The sequence below is a fragment of the Gymnodraco acuticeps genome, unplaced genomic scaffold, assembly GCF_902827175.1.
Source record: "Gymnodraco acuticeps unplaced genomic scaffold, fGymAcu1.1, whole genome shotgun sequence".
In the NCBI taxonomy this organism is placed as follows: domain Eukaryota; kingdom Metazoa; phylum Chordata; class Actinopteri; order Perciformes; family Bathydraconidae; genus Gymnodraco; species Gymnodraco acuticeps.
This window is the reverse complement of record NW_022989980.1, coordinates 539,136-554,242: the sequence shown is the minus strand read 5'-3', so window position 1 is coordinate 554,242 and position 15,107 is coordinate 539,136. Positions and strand designations below refer to the sequence as shown.

At 39.0% G+C, this 15,107-nt stretch overlaps 1 protein-coding gene and 1 non-coding gene across 5 annotated transcripts in view; both read left to right on the top strand.

The window, feature by feature from the left end:
• The first annotated feature begins 1,092 nt into the window (after positions 1–1,092).
• trnae-uuc lies at positions 1,093–1,164 on the top strand. The gene has a single exon. It is a non-coding gene; the product is annotated as a tRNA-Glu (tRNA).
• Positions 1,165–1,409: 245 nt separating this feature from the next.
• The window catches only part of elf1 (E74-like ETS transcription factor 1), a 39,502-nt gene continuing 25,804 nt past the window's right edge, over positions 1,410–15,107 (top strand). Inside the window, exon 1 of one of the 4 annotated variants that reach the window (XM_034211782.1) lies at positions 1,410–2,192. The gene's annotated coding sequence lies outside the window, so the exon portion shown is untranslated. Of the gene's footprint in view, positions 2,193–10,657; positions 10,973–15,107 lie in introns of those variants that run through there. The other 3 variants (XM_034211781.1, XM_034211785.1, XM_034211784.1) reach the window with 3 other exon arrangements.

Sequence of the window (15,107 nt, the reverse complement as noted above, 5' to 3'; positions counted from 1 at the left end):
ATCAATTTTAGCGCGTTTAAATATAACTACAGTTTATTTAATTTGTTTAGAGAACCCCGTCTCTGCACTTGTGCAATTCCACAGCAAATTACGTCATATGTTTAGCACCCATATTTAGTTTGTTGGGAAGACAGAAAAGATGTGTATGATTTACGGGTTTCTCATTCCATTTCTACGTATTTTAATTATTTGCTTCCCAATTCATGGATATACTGAATCCATATACAAATTACTACTTAAAGTATAACCAGTGTAACAAGGTATTTAAGGCTGACAACCTGTATTCAATGTACAGTACCGGTGAAAGACCACTAGAGGGTACCTATTCCCTAGTGTAGTGTATTGTGGAAAAATAACATTAATCAGTTGAGGTCTCTTTTAAATGTGGGTAAAGGGCCCTATCCTATGTTTTACATAAGGTGATTGTCCTATATTGTGTTAGTAGTCCCAGTAAGGCATACGATAGGGCTGTTTTAACCTTATCTACAAATATAAATTTGATCATTTGTTCAGCCCAACATCATGCAAGTCGTGCTTTCAACAGAGTCCCTGCTTCAACATTTTAGTAACTATTGAATATTTTTGAATGAGCAATGTTTGTCATTATTGCATTATGTGGTACAAAAATGCGCATTTTCTAATTTCCTGCAAGAAAAAAAGTCCATTAAAATCATTGTTGTTGCTAATTATTGTCATATCACAGTCTTTGAAAGAAAATCCCCCTAGCATTTAATACAGAGTATACAGAAACATATTATTTCCTCCATAAAAACGGTGGATTCATTTAAAGAAACGGGCAACTAAGGGATTATAATAAAAAAATAAAATGGATAAGGTACTTCGTAGTAATGATCAAGATTGGACTTGGTTTTAACGTTAAATGGGAAAATAATATTACTGATTTGTATTGCAGTATTGTGACGCAGACACATTTGTCCTCTAAACTTATTGAACAGCTTCCTTTAAGCGATGTGCAATGTAAAGTTGTAAACTAAATCGTGTTGTGCTTATCATTATAAAAATACTATTTCTAATGATTCAAAGATAACGCGGATGGGTTTATAAAGGCCGCTTTCATGCTCTTTGCGTCCCTCCCATATGGTCTAGCGGTTAGGATTCCTGGTTTTCACCCAGGCGGCCCGGGTTCGACTCCCGGTATGGGAACAGACCTTTTTCGCAAAATCTCAAATACTAATATGTAATGTGTATTTGACCACTCAAACAATTAATCTCCTTAATCATCATATAATATTTCACATATTGTGAGTCTTTTAGCTTACGATAATTTATTATTACAAAATGTGCTCATCATTTCCAGGGAACATACTGTAGTGTAGACCACGCCCGTTGAGGAGTTTATCCTCAATTGCTCTCATCTCACAAGGGCTTGGACCTTTCCGGAAGATGCAAGCCTATTACCACTTATATCTCCCTGTGCTAACACTTATCGTAGTCAACCAAAATACAACAACAACTTCGACTTTAACCCAACTTAAACACTATGCTACTAACCGAAATGTTTTATTTCGCAATTTAATTTGACTAAATGTTGTTTCTGTTGACAACATCGGTCGGTAAACTGCCATCTTTACCGCGTTAACTAAACATTAACATTTGCCGAACCGTCGCTCGGATACCATTTGGTTAAAGGTTAACTTAGTTAAAGTGCAACATTAATTTGTTGACGCTGGATTTCACGTAAATATAGCCAACCAATATCGATTGTGGATAACACATTTATTGCTCACAATTTCTTTTTATAGCATTCCGCGGAGAACAAATAACTTTTTTTCATTACGTGTTTCAAACCACCATCTTCATTTGAAGTGTAATGCTCCAGTGTGAAACACCTAGTGAATCCTCTGTTCTTACTACTACCAGGCTACAGCCAAACTTTGGTACGGGGCCAATCATTTCCCAGGAAAATGTGACTGCTAGGAATTCCCCACACATCAGTCAGCCCCTGTCTGTCGGAGAAAACTGCAACCTTGTGTCGGGAAGCCCAGGAAAGCAGTAGCAGGAGGGTAAAGCTGACCGGTGACTGTGTGATGATGGAGCTGTAGCACCGTGTGTCTCCAACTCAACCGGGGATTATAATGTTTTTCTAACGACGCCGTGTTTTCATGAGGACAACCACTAACTGTCTGCATAAAGTCAGGGGAAATGCTGTGCTTATGAAAACTTCTACTAGGGTAAGTCCACCATCAAACATGTTTTATACTTATTAAGTGCTATTATACAATGTGGAGTTTATAGTTGTTGCTTTATATGTGACTTTCACTGGCTTTTGTAGAATAGTATTGCAGTTTATACATTTTATTGTACTATATCTACAGTAAGAAAGGAGTAAGAAAGTTATCAGACTACAAGAAGTTTGACTGGGCTCATATGATGTCAGTTCAGCCCCTAGGATACATGACCTGCAGCATAGAACTCCATAGTTTGCTGCCCTTTGTGTCAGTCAGCCTGCATGTGACTGGACTGATGTATGTTTGTGTTTCTTTGTGTCTGTGTGCTGAACATCTTGACAATGATGTGCTTCATGTCTCTTTGGTATTGACATTTCTACAGCTTCAACTTTAATAATCATCCAGTTGTGTGAAACAAGTTACATTAAAAACAAACTGGTTATCTCTTTGTTTTGACATGTTTAAAGTGATCAGTATATGTCAACTTGGAATCTTGGACATTTTAATGGTCTTTAAAATCACACAAGTATTTCCAGATATTTCTCTATAGCAGCCTTTAAGTATCTGACTCCATCATGTGTCACTTATTCCATTGAAGAAGTCTCACTGAACATACTGACTGAAATAGGAGAGAATTAAGATACATTCTCATAGAGCTTCCTCGAAGTGCAAATCCACATGCTGCTTTTCACAATTTCAACAAATATATGTCTGCAAAGCCTGACAATAGTGGGTTTGTTTCCACATTATAGTTGATCAACCCTATTTCTGTGGCAATCTAAATGTTTGCCAGATGTTTACCACATTTTTCAGTTAAGATGCTTCTACCATGGGACAGACTAACAAGCTCTCATTGGTCCACTGCCATTGCTCCCTTCAGAGTAGGCGGCCAAGACGCAGAGGGAGGGGAAGAGTTACGAGCTCTTAGCCTGTCAGTCCCCACTAGAGACAGGACCAGCTGGACCCACCAACCCTCTCTCCCCTTCCCTACAATCCTCCTATGGTGGGAACACTGGGCAGAGACTTGTAGATAATTGGAAACTTCAATCCACTGAAAGCAATTATCCACAGCAGGACTTTCCAAATATACTCCAGTGTGGAACTGCCTTGTTTGCTTCAAGCATGTGCCCTGTGTTTCAGACACATCTTGCTATGCTTCTGCCCAAACATTTAGCTTCTCTTTTGCCTCCCTGTCAGCTCTGCTTTGATAGTTTTAATGCTGCGTGTTTGTGCACACTGCAGACTGGGGTTGAGGCCAAAGCATTTCCTGGTAACCTTCTTATCCTGTGACAGTGATGTCACCATCAGCAGACATTAATGGAGAGCTGTCCTGTGCTGTTCTCAGTGACGAGCAGCTCCTCAGACATTAGACACTTCTTCTTCTTACCCAAGATGTACCCGCCTGCCTTAATGGGCTGCTAGATATTGATTTGGCTACGCAAAAAGAGTATCTGAGCTTTTATCCTATTTAGAATGCAGCACTCTGGTTTCACAAAAGCTTTCAGAGTGGCCTTGCAAGAGGCAGGGAATCTTTCCCTAGAATGTGTGGTAATCTAAAAACAGTTTTACCTCCCTGCAACACTGTGAAGAGATACCATAAATAAGTATGTAGGAGCTAATGTGACATTATCTAAACCAGAGATTTAATGTTCAGTGTCCACAAATGCAGCATAACTTGTACATGATACATGCTACTCTTGCAAGTTTAAAAAGAGTGTGAAACGCTTTCTAAGGCCACCATCTTTGTCTGATGATACTTTGTGTGACTCAGTGTAATTTGCCTGTGAAGAAATAACCACAAGATGGCAATGTTCATATGCTTTGACTAAACAAACAATCATATGAGATGGCTGACACCTCAAATGACTTGCAGAAATGCAGGAACCGACTTGTGAAAAGAGAAATAAAACTGTTGTACTTCTCTTTTTTTCATGTAGAAAAAAAGACCTCAGGTTTGGGTTGTTTTCTGTTTAGGGTGTGCAGAGGAACTGCCGTTTGCAAAGTTCCTTAATAGTACGCATGTCGTTTCACCACCCCAGGCTTTTGTCACCTGAATATCACCTTGTCGGACATGTTTGATTGCTACGCAGCAGCAGTAAACCGTGGCCGCTCGACCTGACGTCAGAGAGTAAGGAGAGCCGAGGGAAATTCCACCTGTAACCTCATTCTGCTCTCATGCCTCCTGTCTCACCAGCATGTGACTTTGGAGGAGTCATCCTGCCTGATTTTCTCCATGAATATGCGCTTTGTCATGATGTAATGCAGGGCTAAGGTACATCTATTTTTAGCATGTCAGGGGACAACTTGCCTTTGTGTTTGTTGTCATATAAGTTTAGTTTTGTAAAATAAGCTGGACACGCAAGGTGGAAAATACACTCATCTAATTTTTGTCTAAAAAGCTAGTTACAATACTTTTTTGCTTTTAAACAAACAGACATTACATTGTGTTATTTTCAGTTAACAGAACTGAAATCCTACAGACCAAAGAACACATTAGCTTCAATATACATATGTATTGAAACTGGAGTGTAGGATGTATCCGTATAGTCCACCCTAGCAGCATGTTGACATCATGAGATGAGGTAACCACATTACTTAGATATTTGTATGGTGCCTGCAGAGGTTCAAGTAAGCACCCAGTGTAGTAAGCTGGATCACTGATGTATGTGTAATTACATTAAGGAGTGATGGATTGGGTTGTAATGTTCTAGCTCACTGTAGTTTGACCAGACAAAGTAGCTCCTCACAAAAATAGAAACTGGCTTAGCGTGCATCTTTAGCGCATTATGGTATTTCGCCCTGTCATTCTTCATGTCTGTTGGAGCTAATGAGGTAGCAGCGAGTGGTTCACGGAGGCCTTTCATGAGTCAGCTCAGCCAGTGGTGCTTCTATTCAAAGAGTGGAACAAGTAAAAGGACCATTCCTTATTTAACTTACAACACATTCTTGAGTTATTGAGTTTAAGGAATAAGCATTGAACTCATCACATATGTTGTCTGTCTTCATCGTCATTATATTTATTGGTTATTTTTTTCCATTTGCGTTAATTTGAGAGTGACAGGCAGTCTTCAAGCTTGTTAAATTATTTAACTGCATGCAGCCAATGGGTATTATAATCTAGGCCCTGAGTGACAGAGCAATATGCTCTTAGGGCCTTGTGGCATTTTATTAATAATGAGCTTGAGATAAACTACAGCTCTCAGGTTAAAAGCTGCTGGAGCAGGCAGGCTCGTGGGTCTGGGTTTGCTGGTGTGACACAGATGGACTTCCTCAGTGATTGTTTATGATCGTCTGTAGGAACAGCAGTTATGCGGTTCAGTGACGTGGCGTAGCAATGAATGCTTTCTGCCAGTATCTGACTGCAGGTAGCAGTTACAGCCCACAGAGGTGTGATGTGGATGATCTGGATTGTTGGCCTGCTCTCTCTTTTTAATAATTCATAAGTTTCAGTCTGAATGTATGTGGATTCGGCAGCAGTAGACCTCCTACAACAGCCATCCCCATTTATCTGTGTAATGCCAGGCATAGCAACACATAAATCAGAGGAGAAAGATTTTTTATTTTTTGTATTTCAAGAATGAATTCAAAATATTGAGCATACGTTGGAAGTAGTAGTTTTGAAAACAAAGTTGAAATGTTGAGAATAACTCAAAAATAATGAGAATAAACTACAGACTTTTGAATCTAAAACTACAAAGTTTGACCTTTTGACAAACAAAATGTCCTCTTTTCTTTCTTCAACCACAATGTGTGGCACTAATACTCGCTGTAGCAACTCTTTGATGCATGTAATATACACAATTTAGGCCAACTTTATATTTTTACAACCAATAAATAGCTTCCATTCTGAAAAATGTCAACCTCAGGCTGAAATCTCTACTAAACATGCAGTGCAGTATATTAAGAACAGGAGAGAAGAGGAACATATGTGTTGCTCTGTTTGATGGAAATGTGTTGAAGCTATTGTTCAAGTTGCATTTTGAAGAGAGTTATTAGATTATATCTCAATAATAGCTCTCTTAGAAGTCAGGTGTGTGCATGGTGTTAAACATTGAATAGTATTTGCTAAAGGCCTGTGGTCTGAGCATATTTCTGCTCCGAGGTGCTACTGAATCACTCACACTGACCAAACACAGCCCTTTGTTAGTTCTGTATGTCATACTGTTGTCCCACTCAGTCAGCGCCACAAATCATCTCACATCCTGCCTCAGCTCACGATGCTCACTGTCCAAGAATAATGAAGTTTTCAAAGCGCGATGAACTGTCAGCTTTTTAAAGAAACCAGATTGCTGCAACAACACATTCTGACCTCCACCAGCTGGCACGGTTTCTAAAAACCATAATAACTGTGATATTTGTAACTCTGTTACCTTCAGTGTTTCACCCCATTTCGAGGTTTTTTGGGTGTTTTCTGCAACAATAATTCTCTTCCTTCTGTGTCTCTCGTGGGGTGCCCTTCTGTCTTGTTAGCGTGCATCTCACATCCTCAGCCTGTATTTGAGCGGCTTCACCAGCCATCAGACGACCTCGAAGCTGCACAAATAATTCTGTGTGTCCTCAAAAGGCTCCCATATCTCATCCTATCAAGGATTGTTCTAGCATGTTTGTCAGGTTGTGCGAGTCCACAGCACTCCAAAATAACTCTGTACTGAGTGATCCGGATCTGCTGGGTGCAGTCTAGTTCTAGGACAGGCCTAGATACATGGTGCCGTATAAATCAAGTTCAAGAGCAAAATATCAAATGCATTGAAGACTAATCATGATGTTCCCGAGTGCTCCAATGACTTACTTTGACCCATAAAATAAGCATTTGGCTAATATAACATTTATTGTCACAGATATTTTTGTAGATGAAGTACAATTAGATGTTAAGCTAGGATATACGCCTATATCAAAAATAATTTGTTATATTTGAAAATGTATATACATCGCAAAATAAATCAATAGTCAACATGTTCGCATAAAAACAAACCCTCAGGTATCTTTTGCTGTCGCAGGAATTAGTCTGCCTACCTACCTGCGTCCCCGGAGTCCTTCACGAGCTGCTAGCTTGACAGCTATGAGTGCTAACATTTGTATTGTTTACATCCATTATTATGTTCATATGACAATTTGTGGGGGAAAGGCTTTAGAGGTAGGCCTGTCAGTGTCAACTTGGTCACTTTCTTCCTATATCTAGACTATTGAAGCTAGTGCTGGTATAACTTTCATGGGAAAGGGGTTTGCAACACTGGGTGGGGTCTCTGGTATTTACTGGCGGGCCTTGACCGCACCAGCTTTGTGGTCTACAGGATGGCTGGGCTCTGTCCTTTTAATAATGGTGACAAAGCACAACATGGGGCCATTTAGGCCTGATTCTGGTGTGGTTTTCCTCTCTATGCAGATCTCGCACAAAAGAGTGCATATGTTTTCACTCTCAGGCTGCAAAAGCGTGTCTTTCAGGCCGCAGGGTCACATGGCTCTGCACTGATCACTCACCAAGGCTTTTTTTGTTTTGCTCGAGTTAATTCACCACCATTGTAAAAATAAAACAAGAACACATTGTACTTCTTTGAGACAGTTGTTTTGTGTTTTCACACTGTGGGCTGATTTGAATTAGATCCCCCAATATGTCACGAAGCACCCCCCAATTTTAGCATCTTCACTTTTATTGCTTTTCCCCCAGAGTATGGATGTGATTTGTTATGCAAATGTGGGTTAGTTTGTGTTCAGTATTACAAAAAGATAATTGGAAGGATTGTAAATTCTTCGGAGAGAATAATTGCAAACAGTTTTGCTGCGTTCACCAGAAATACACAATAACACATTATTCACATTCATGAGGCTTTGCAGTTTAGTCTAGATTTGAGGCCTTGAGTTTTCCTCTCCAAACACTGTAAACCAAACGATGTGTTTCCTGTAAGAAGTGTATGAATGGATGTAAACACAGTTAAAGCCAATTTGTGATTTCAGCCTACCTGTGTACAAAATAGACCAAATGTGACATTCATTATACTGTACCCTTTCCAATATGCGTTTGGTGTGTTTTTCAACATAAACATATTCGATCCAATAGATTCCAATCCTTGGACAATGTCATTAAGGTTTCCCAGAATCTTCTTCCTAAGAGCAACATTTTGTTTCAGGAAACTTTCTGAATACGGGCCGTGGGACTTGACTTGGGACTTGTTACTTGGACTCAAGAAGACTGACTTGGTCCCACCTCTGGATTCTCCCACTGAATTATTCAATGAAACATTTCCAGGACATGTATTGACATTTAGCTTAGTCACATTACTGTTTGTAATGTTTCCTCTAAACACAAACTATCAGCCATTTCAGAAGATCCTGGCACACAGAGGAATATCTGCGCTCTTCAGTATTCATTGAAGGAAAGCTATGATATGTTTGGATGCTGTGCCCACTATGTGTTTGCTCCTCCTAAAAAGACTTTCTGTTTGGAAATATATTTTCGACACAGCTGATTACCCACAATTAACAGATCACTGCACTGTAGCGAAGTGTCACAAAAGTTTTCCTTTCTTTTTTGTGTGGAATAAGTTGAATCGGCGCATCTGGATTTCAAAAGCGTATTCAAAACTCAGTTCTGCAACTCTTGATCATATTCCTCAGCATATTGCACGCTTCCTTTGATAGCTTTTTTTCTTTCATAGTAGATAAACTATGTGCACATAAAACAGATTTCCATCTCTGATTTCTAAGATCTGTAAGAAGTTCTTCAAACTGGTGTTTGTACAGGGATGTATATGATCTTCAAGGCTTACATAAAGGGAGTAACTCAGGAATGAAATGGGCTTGTGTACATGCATGTGTGTGCTTTTGTATGTTTGCACAGTTGTCCTGGATTGTAGCAGAGCTTCAGTGCATTAGCCTTAAGAGTTTATTTCACAAGAAGTGAAAAAATGTCCTCCAAGAATTCAGTATTTGCAAAGGCAGTGGTGATAAATGAAGCTTATTTGGAGTAACGTTTCCTCGTAGCAAGGCTATCAATTTGCTCTGAGGCAAACAGCTGCACTGTGAGCTGAACTACATTGAAGAATGAATGTGATGATGAGAGCACTCGGTGGAGAGGAGAGGGGGATTTGGGTGTCCATGACAAACAGACCGTGCTGAGTTTAATGAGATCATTTTTTATTTAAATCTCTTCAAGCCCAACTTTTTGCTTATTTTTTGTTCTTTCCCAACAATCCCAATTTGAGCTTGTATTTAAAATATTTGACCTTTTGCTTGCTTGTTGAATTTACTACATGGGGCTTTTCAGCGGAAAACGTGAATACATTAATGCACACTCTAGACTAGTGTGAACACTGAGTGCTCACCACAGACCAGCGCTTCCTGTCTGCTTGAGCGTCATTTCTGTTAAAGATTATTATCAAGTCACAGTATCTCTCAACACTGAACTTAAAAAGATACGTATGTGTCCGAAAAAAGCTTACTTACTTCACACTTACTGCAGCTGATCTGTGACACTTTTGGTATATTTTAATAACACCTTAAATGAAAAAATGTGTGACTTGAAGTTGCTTGAGTTGAAATTGCATTGAAGGAATGTTCATAACCATGGCTGTAACCAACACTATTTTCATTGATGATAAAAATGCAGATTCATTTCTTGATTGATAGGTTTTTCTTTTCAATGTAAGAAAATAATGAAAACATCTCCATCCCTGTTTCTCCAAGGTGTTGTTTTAACATTTTGACAGTTCCTTGCACATAAATATTGAGTTTAACACGAAAAGCAGGAATATTTCAGTATGAAAACAGCTATTTCTACTATTGTTCAATGAAAAACTACTTTAAAAGCTATCAAAATAGTTGTAAATAATGTTTCCGTGGATGGATTAATCGACATCTCAATTTATCATTGCAGCTCTAATTCACAGCAGGAGTTTTACCATGATAATAATCACTGAATCTTAAAGAGGAGGAGGAGGGGGGGAGCAGTAGAGATAATTCCGCCTCTGAGGTGAAACACTTTACAGTTTCATCTCTGCACCTCCCACTGGTAGAAGTTGTTTTATGAGGCTTTCTACAGCAGGGAGAACTACTCCCCCACAAGTCAGCAGCTAAACTGGCTCACTGACACCACTAATAGACTCACAATTCATTGTAAATATTTTAATAGGACACACAGAGATGTGAACTTTACTTCTGGGCTGCCATACAGATTTTAATCAGCCTGCCTGGCCCCTATTGTATGGTCAAAGTCTAAAGTGAGTGCATACCTGTCCAACTGTTTACCTCCAGCACTCCTCCACCTCTGCAGGAGAAACCCGTCTATCGTCTTTCATGCTGTTTGAGGTGTGGCTCTCTGGTTGGGCCTCTCTGTTCTCCCCTCCCCCGCTGCAGCATCGTCCAATGCCTGCCACAGGTTGAACTCACCTGAAAGCATTTGCATTTCGGGCAGAGACTCGTTGCTGATTGGCCAGGTGTAAGGCACTCTGCCTCAGGGCTCCACTACCAATGGCGACAGCGCTGTGTGACTCATAGGGAGAGGACAAGTTGCTTCACTACACTTCTCCTTTTCTGCTTCCAACAGCAGCCATTGTCTTTTTTTTTCTCCCTCCTCTCTTCAGTTTTGTTTTGTTGCTCTGAGAAAGAGGTGTGAGGCCAGCCAGTGGTCAACACCTTTAGACAGCTTTGTCCCCCTCTCACCACACCTTGGATTATTCCCCTTTTCGCCTTCTGTTTTCTATTTTCCTCTTGATTTTCATTGGTTACTGTGATCGACACTTGTTCGGTTGCTACTATGGACATTGTCACCCGAACCCTGAGTCTTTGAGGTTAGTGATGAATTGTTCTCCTCCTTTTCACCTTTTACCCATTTTTTTGGCTTTCGTTGTGAGTTGAAATGTTTTTTAATTGGTTTCTGAGAATGTAAAGTTTAAAAAGTGAACATTTTCTGTATTAAAGGGACATCATGTAGGTATATTTGTGAGTTGCATTCGTTATTGGACAGGTAGCTAGGTAATTAGGTCACTGTAACATGTACCTTTGGCTTTACTGTACCATTTGTATTAGCACATTGGACATGTTAAGGTTTTTGTAATGGAGCTTTTAAAAAGCCATGCCAGTTACAATTGATATTTAGGTAAAAGTTTTTCCCCTAATGTCTTCCAACCAACTACGATTTCAAATTTGGTGCAAGAAAACTCAAACATCACACGGTATATAACTCATAACATGACACACAACCTTTGAACATGGTAGTTCTATATATTGAGCTTTTTATATTTGGTTGCGCACATACAATAAGTTCCCTCAAACTTTGTTGACACTTACTAAAGTTGGCAACGCATGAGATCACGTAAAAAGTTTGTAAAGTTGTGTTTGTCATTTTAGGAACTAATAGGATAGATATTTTGCTGATCTGTTTGGTTGTTGCTTTTCTTTTATGAACTGTTGCCTTATATGGTGTGCTGGAGCAAGGGCGGGAACAGGGTTTTGCAAGCCCCTTGACCAAGCCCACATGTATTTTTCATTGTGTAGTAATCAGTAATTACACATCATGTTGATTTCAATCCTGGTTGCTTTGCTTTGTTTGATAGTCTTTATTTAAAATGTTAAATGCTGCATCAGTTGGCCCAGAAACTGCTGTTGTTTTGCTGTGGTTACTCTTCACAGTTTAGCAAGTCTGTCCTGCAGTGCTTCATGCATCAACATCTCCAGTTCATCTAAACAAAATGTTGCTCATCTTGTAAAGTAGAGGCCAATAAGGTCTCCATTTCCATTCAGAGGGAAGTTTGAACCCACAGTATGTTGCTTCCTCTTTTATGTCAGTGTTAGTTAACCTTCCCTAAAGCCATTTGTTCCATCCATCAGCCAGTTCAATTCTTCTTCTTAATGTTCTTTACAATCTGTTTCTAAATGTTGCTCAGTGCAGCAGAGATAAAAAAGCACACTTCCTGTTTCACCAGAAATCTATTCTGCACTTTTTTTTTTACCACACAGGACATTGTGCACATACTAAATCATTGAATAAACACGACTACAGTTTGAGCAATGTCTAGGTTTCACGCCCACTTTTTCTTTTCTTTAATCTGCGTTCTAATGCTGCTGCAACGTTACTGCAGAGCACTGTAGTACAAGAAAAGCCTTTAGCCAGTGCACATTTATACCCAACTTTGGTCAACACTTTTATGTAGTTGTATGCAAAAAAACAAAGCTAGTCATTGTTTCATCAGTTCAGCATTCAGAATTGATTTTGTTGATGTAATGTTTGACGTAACTTGGAAGACAATCAACAGAGACTACTTCAGAGACACGAAATGCATATATCTATATACTTTAGGCTCATTTGCTAAACTATTATTAAGTTGGATCAATTGGCCTTGCACTTGATTTGTAACACCTGCTGCACATGCACCCAGTGAGTGAATAGCTCAGTTGTTGAGCAGGTACGAGTTTGCATTTGACCTAACTTTTTCATCCTACTCATGCCCACCCTTATTTGGATTGTAAATGAGGCCATGGTGCCTCAGAGGATGAACTCATACTGCGGGTGCTGTTTAGTGAGGCATTTTGTTTGCCTCACTACAGGCTGATGAAGAGACAGAGAGGGGGCTGGACAGTAGTGTCAGGTGGGCTCCTCTTACAATACAAAGTCAACAAGTCTTAGCCTGTAATTAGATCATTAGGCTTGGGCAAGAAGATGGAGGCGTTGCAAGAGAAGGGAATGACGAGAGGAGGAGTTGGGGTGGAGTTTTTAACTATAGTCCCAGCATGCGTTAATATGTAAAAATTGAGGATCTATTTAGTTTCGTCTTACAGGCCCATGGATCAAATACAGTAAACACAGTGCTATGTTTGTATAGTCAGGTACAATCTGTTTTTGTATGCTTTGAATTTAATAAAAGCTGCGTCAGCTCCAATTTCCTTTATCAGGTACAAACTGTTCTTTATTGCAAAAACGCTGACAAGTATTTATTTACTTGTATACATATCATATATGTTGGCAGCAACAATGCTACAATTATGCATTTGCAAAGGCTATACATTATATATATATATATATATATATATATATATATATATATATATATATATATATATATATGTGTGTATATATATATATATATGTGTATATATATATATATATATGTATATATATGTGTATATATATATACATATATATATATATATATATATATATATATATATATATATATATATATATATATATAACTGTTCTCCATGTGGAGTAACTACAACTGTTAAAGCAAAGAAAACTGAATTTCATGTTTATCTTTAATGAAATATTTTGGGGTGCAGAACCCTGTGGGCTCATAGTGAGGAAAGTGAATACAAACACACACCTTGTTTACCCACAGTCATTATCTTTCATATACCTTCCAGTAAAAGGTTATTTGACAAAGAAAGAGCGTGGCTGTTTGTTATATTGCTCAGGGATGGATTTGCATCATGTTTTCAGGCCAGATTATTTATTCTTTGCCATTTAATTTCCATAGCACTCTGGGCTTCTTAAAGGAAGTGCAAGTGACTAGAAGTTTGAACTCATGTGACCAACTGGAAAAAACTGGGTGGGGATAGTTAATGTGTAACACTCTCCTCAACAGTTACTGCCAAGGTGCCACTGAGCAAGGCTTACCCTAACCCTAACCCTAACCCTAACCCTAACTCAGCAGTTTGAAGCCACTTGTGTTCCTGTGTGTCACAGGTACACACAGGAAACCCTCCCTTGCTAAATAAAGTGAAATCGATTGAGCAACTGACTACCTGTGTTGCAACTGACTCTCTGCAAGCTGGGACTGGCAGCACGTTTATCTGAAGAAAAATTACGAACTCGATCTGTGATCATCACATCTAAATTCAGAGCCCGATTAAATAGTGTTTCTATGTCTAGCTTTAATCTCAGCCCTTAGATTCATGATTTGTGGCGGAGAAGCAGTGATGGTTCTTGTTTTTCCCTCTTGTGGGAATAAGTCTTCAGACTTATTTTCTAAGAACTGAAAAGGATGTGATTCTGGACTTCTCAGTGATTACAAACCTTTATGATCCACAACATTTGATCGTTGGCTTAGAGGATTTTTACGTTTGCTCTAGAGGTTGGTGTACACTGAAAACAACAAGACAGCACTACAACGTTTCAAAACCACGTGGGATAGAATGTAATTTCACTGTGATTTATCACATTTAAAAGCCACCTAAAATACACCAGAAACCGTGAAAGATGTGAACTCCTACGCCTACTTTTACAAGAATCATAACTCCCATCTGGAAGGAATGGGCGAACGACAAGATCGCCATGTTTCAGAGACGGAGAGAAATAAAGAGAGAGTGCATGAGAGAGATGATATGTGGAATATCAGGTCACACCTTTTGATAACACTCCTGGTTATGCAACGTACCATGCCGGTCAGGGCACAGATTCTCTGCCTGTAAGAGCATGTAGGTCCATGTACTGCTGTCTGGCCTCAACTGCTTAACTTTTGTAGTTACTTTTACATAACTTGAGTATTTCCAAATGATTTCCAAACTTATTTGGATGCAAAACCTTTACTTGTGAAGTATTTTTACTTTGTGAGTTAAATACTTTGAATGTTACAACATTGATTATGCTAGATTTACCAAAAGAGGCTTTCCTATATATTTCTCAAATAGAAAGTTATTAGTAGCGCACAGACCTTCACCAAGGCAATGTTAACAAAACTGAAAAGTGAGTATGGGCCCCCTGACTTGATTCTCTCCAAAATATAATCGTGTTTTCCTTGGCTCATGCTTCACCCTTGACCCATGTGTCATGAATATCAGGCTAGTAGTTATACATATCAAACTGGAACTATAACCTCCTTGGTTGAGGTTATAAATACACTCAACAAGAATTTAGTTTATTAATACAATATCCGTTTTTCTCTAGTGAACTGCTTTACTGTGGAAATCCTGATCATGAATGTATCT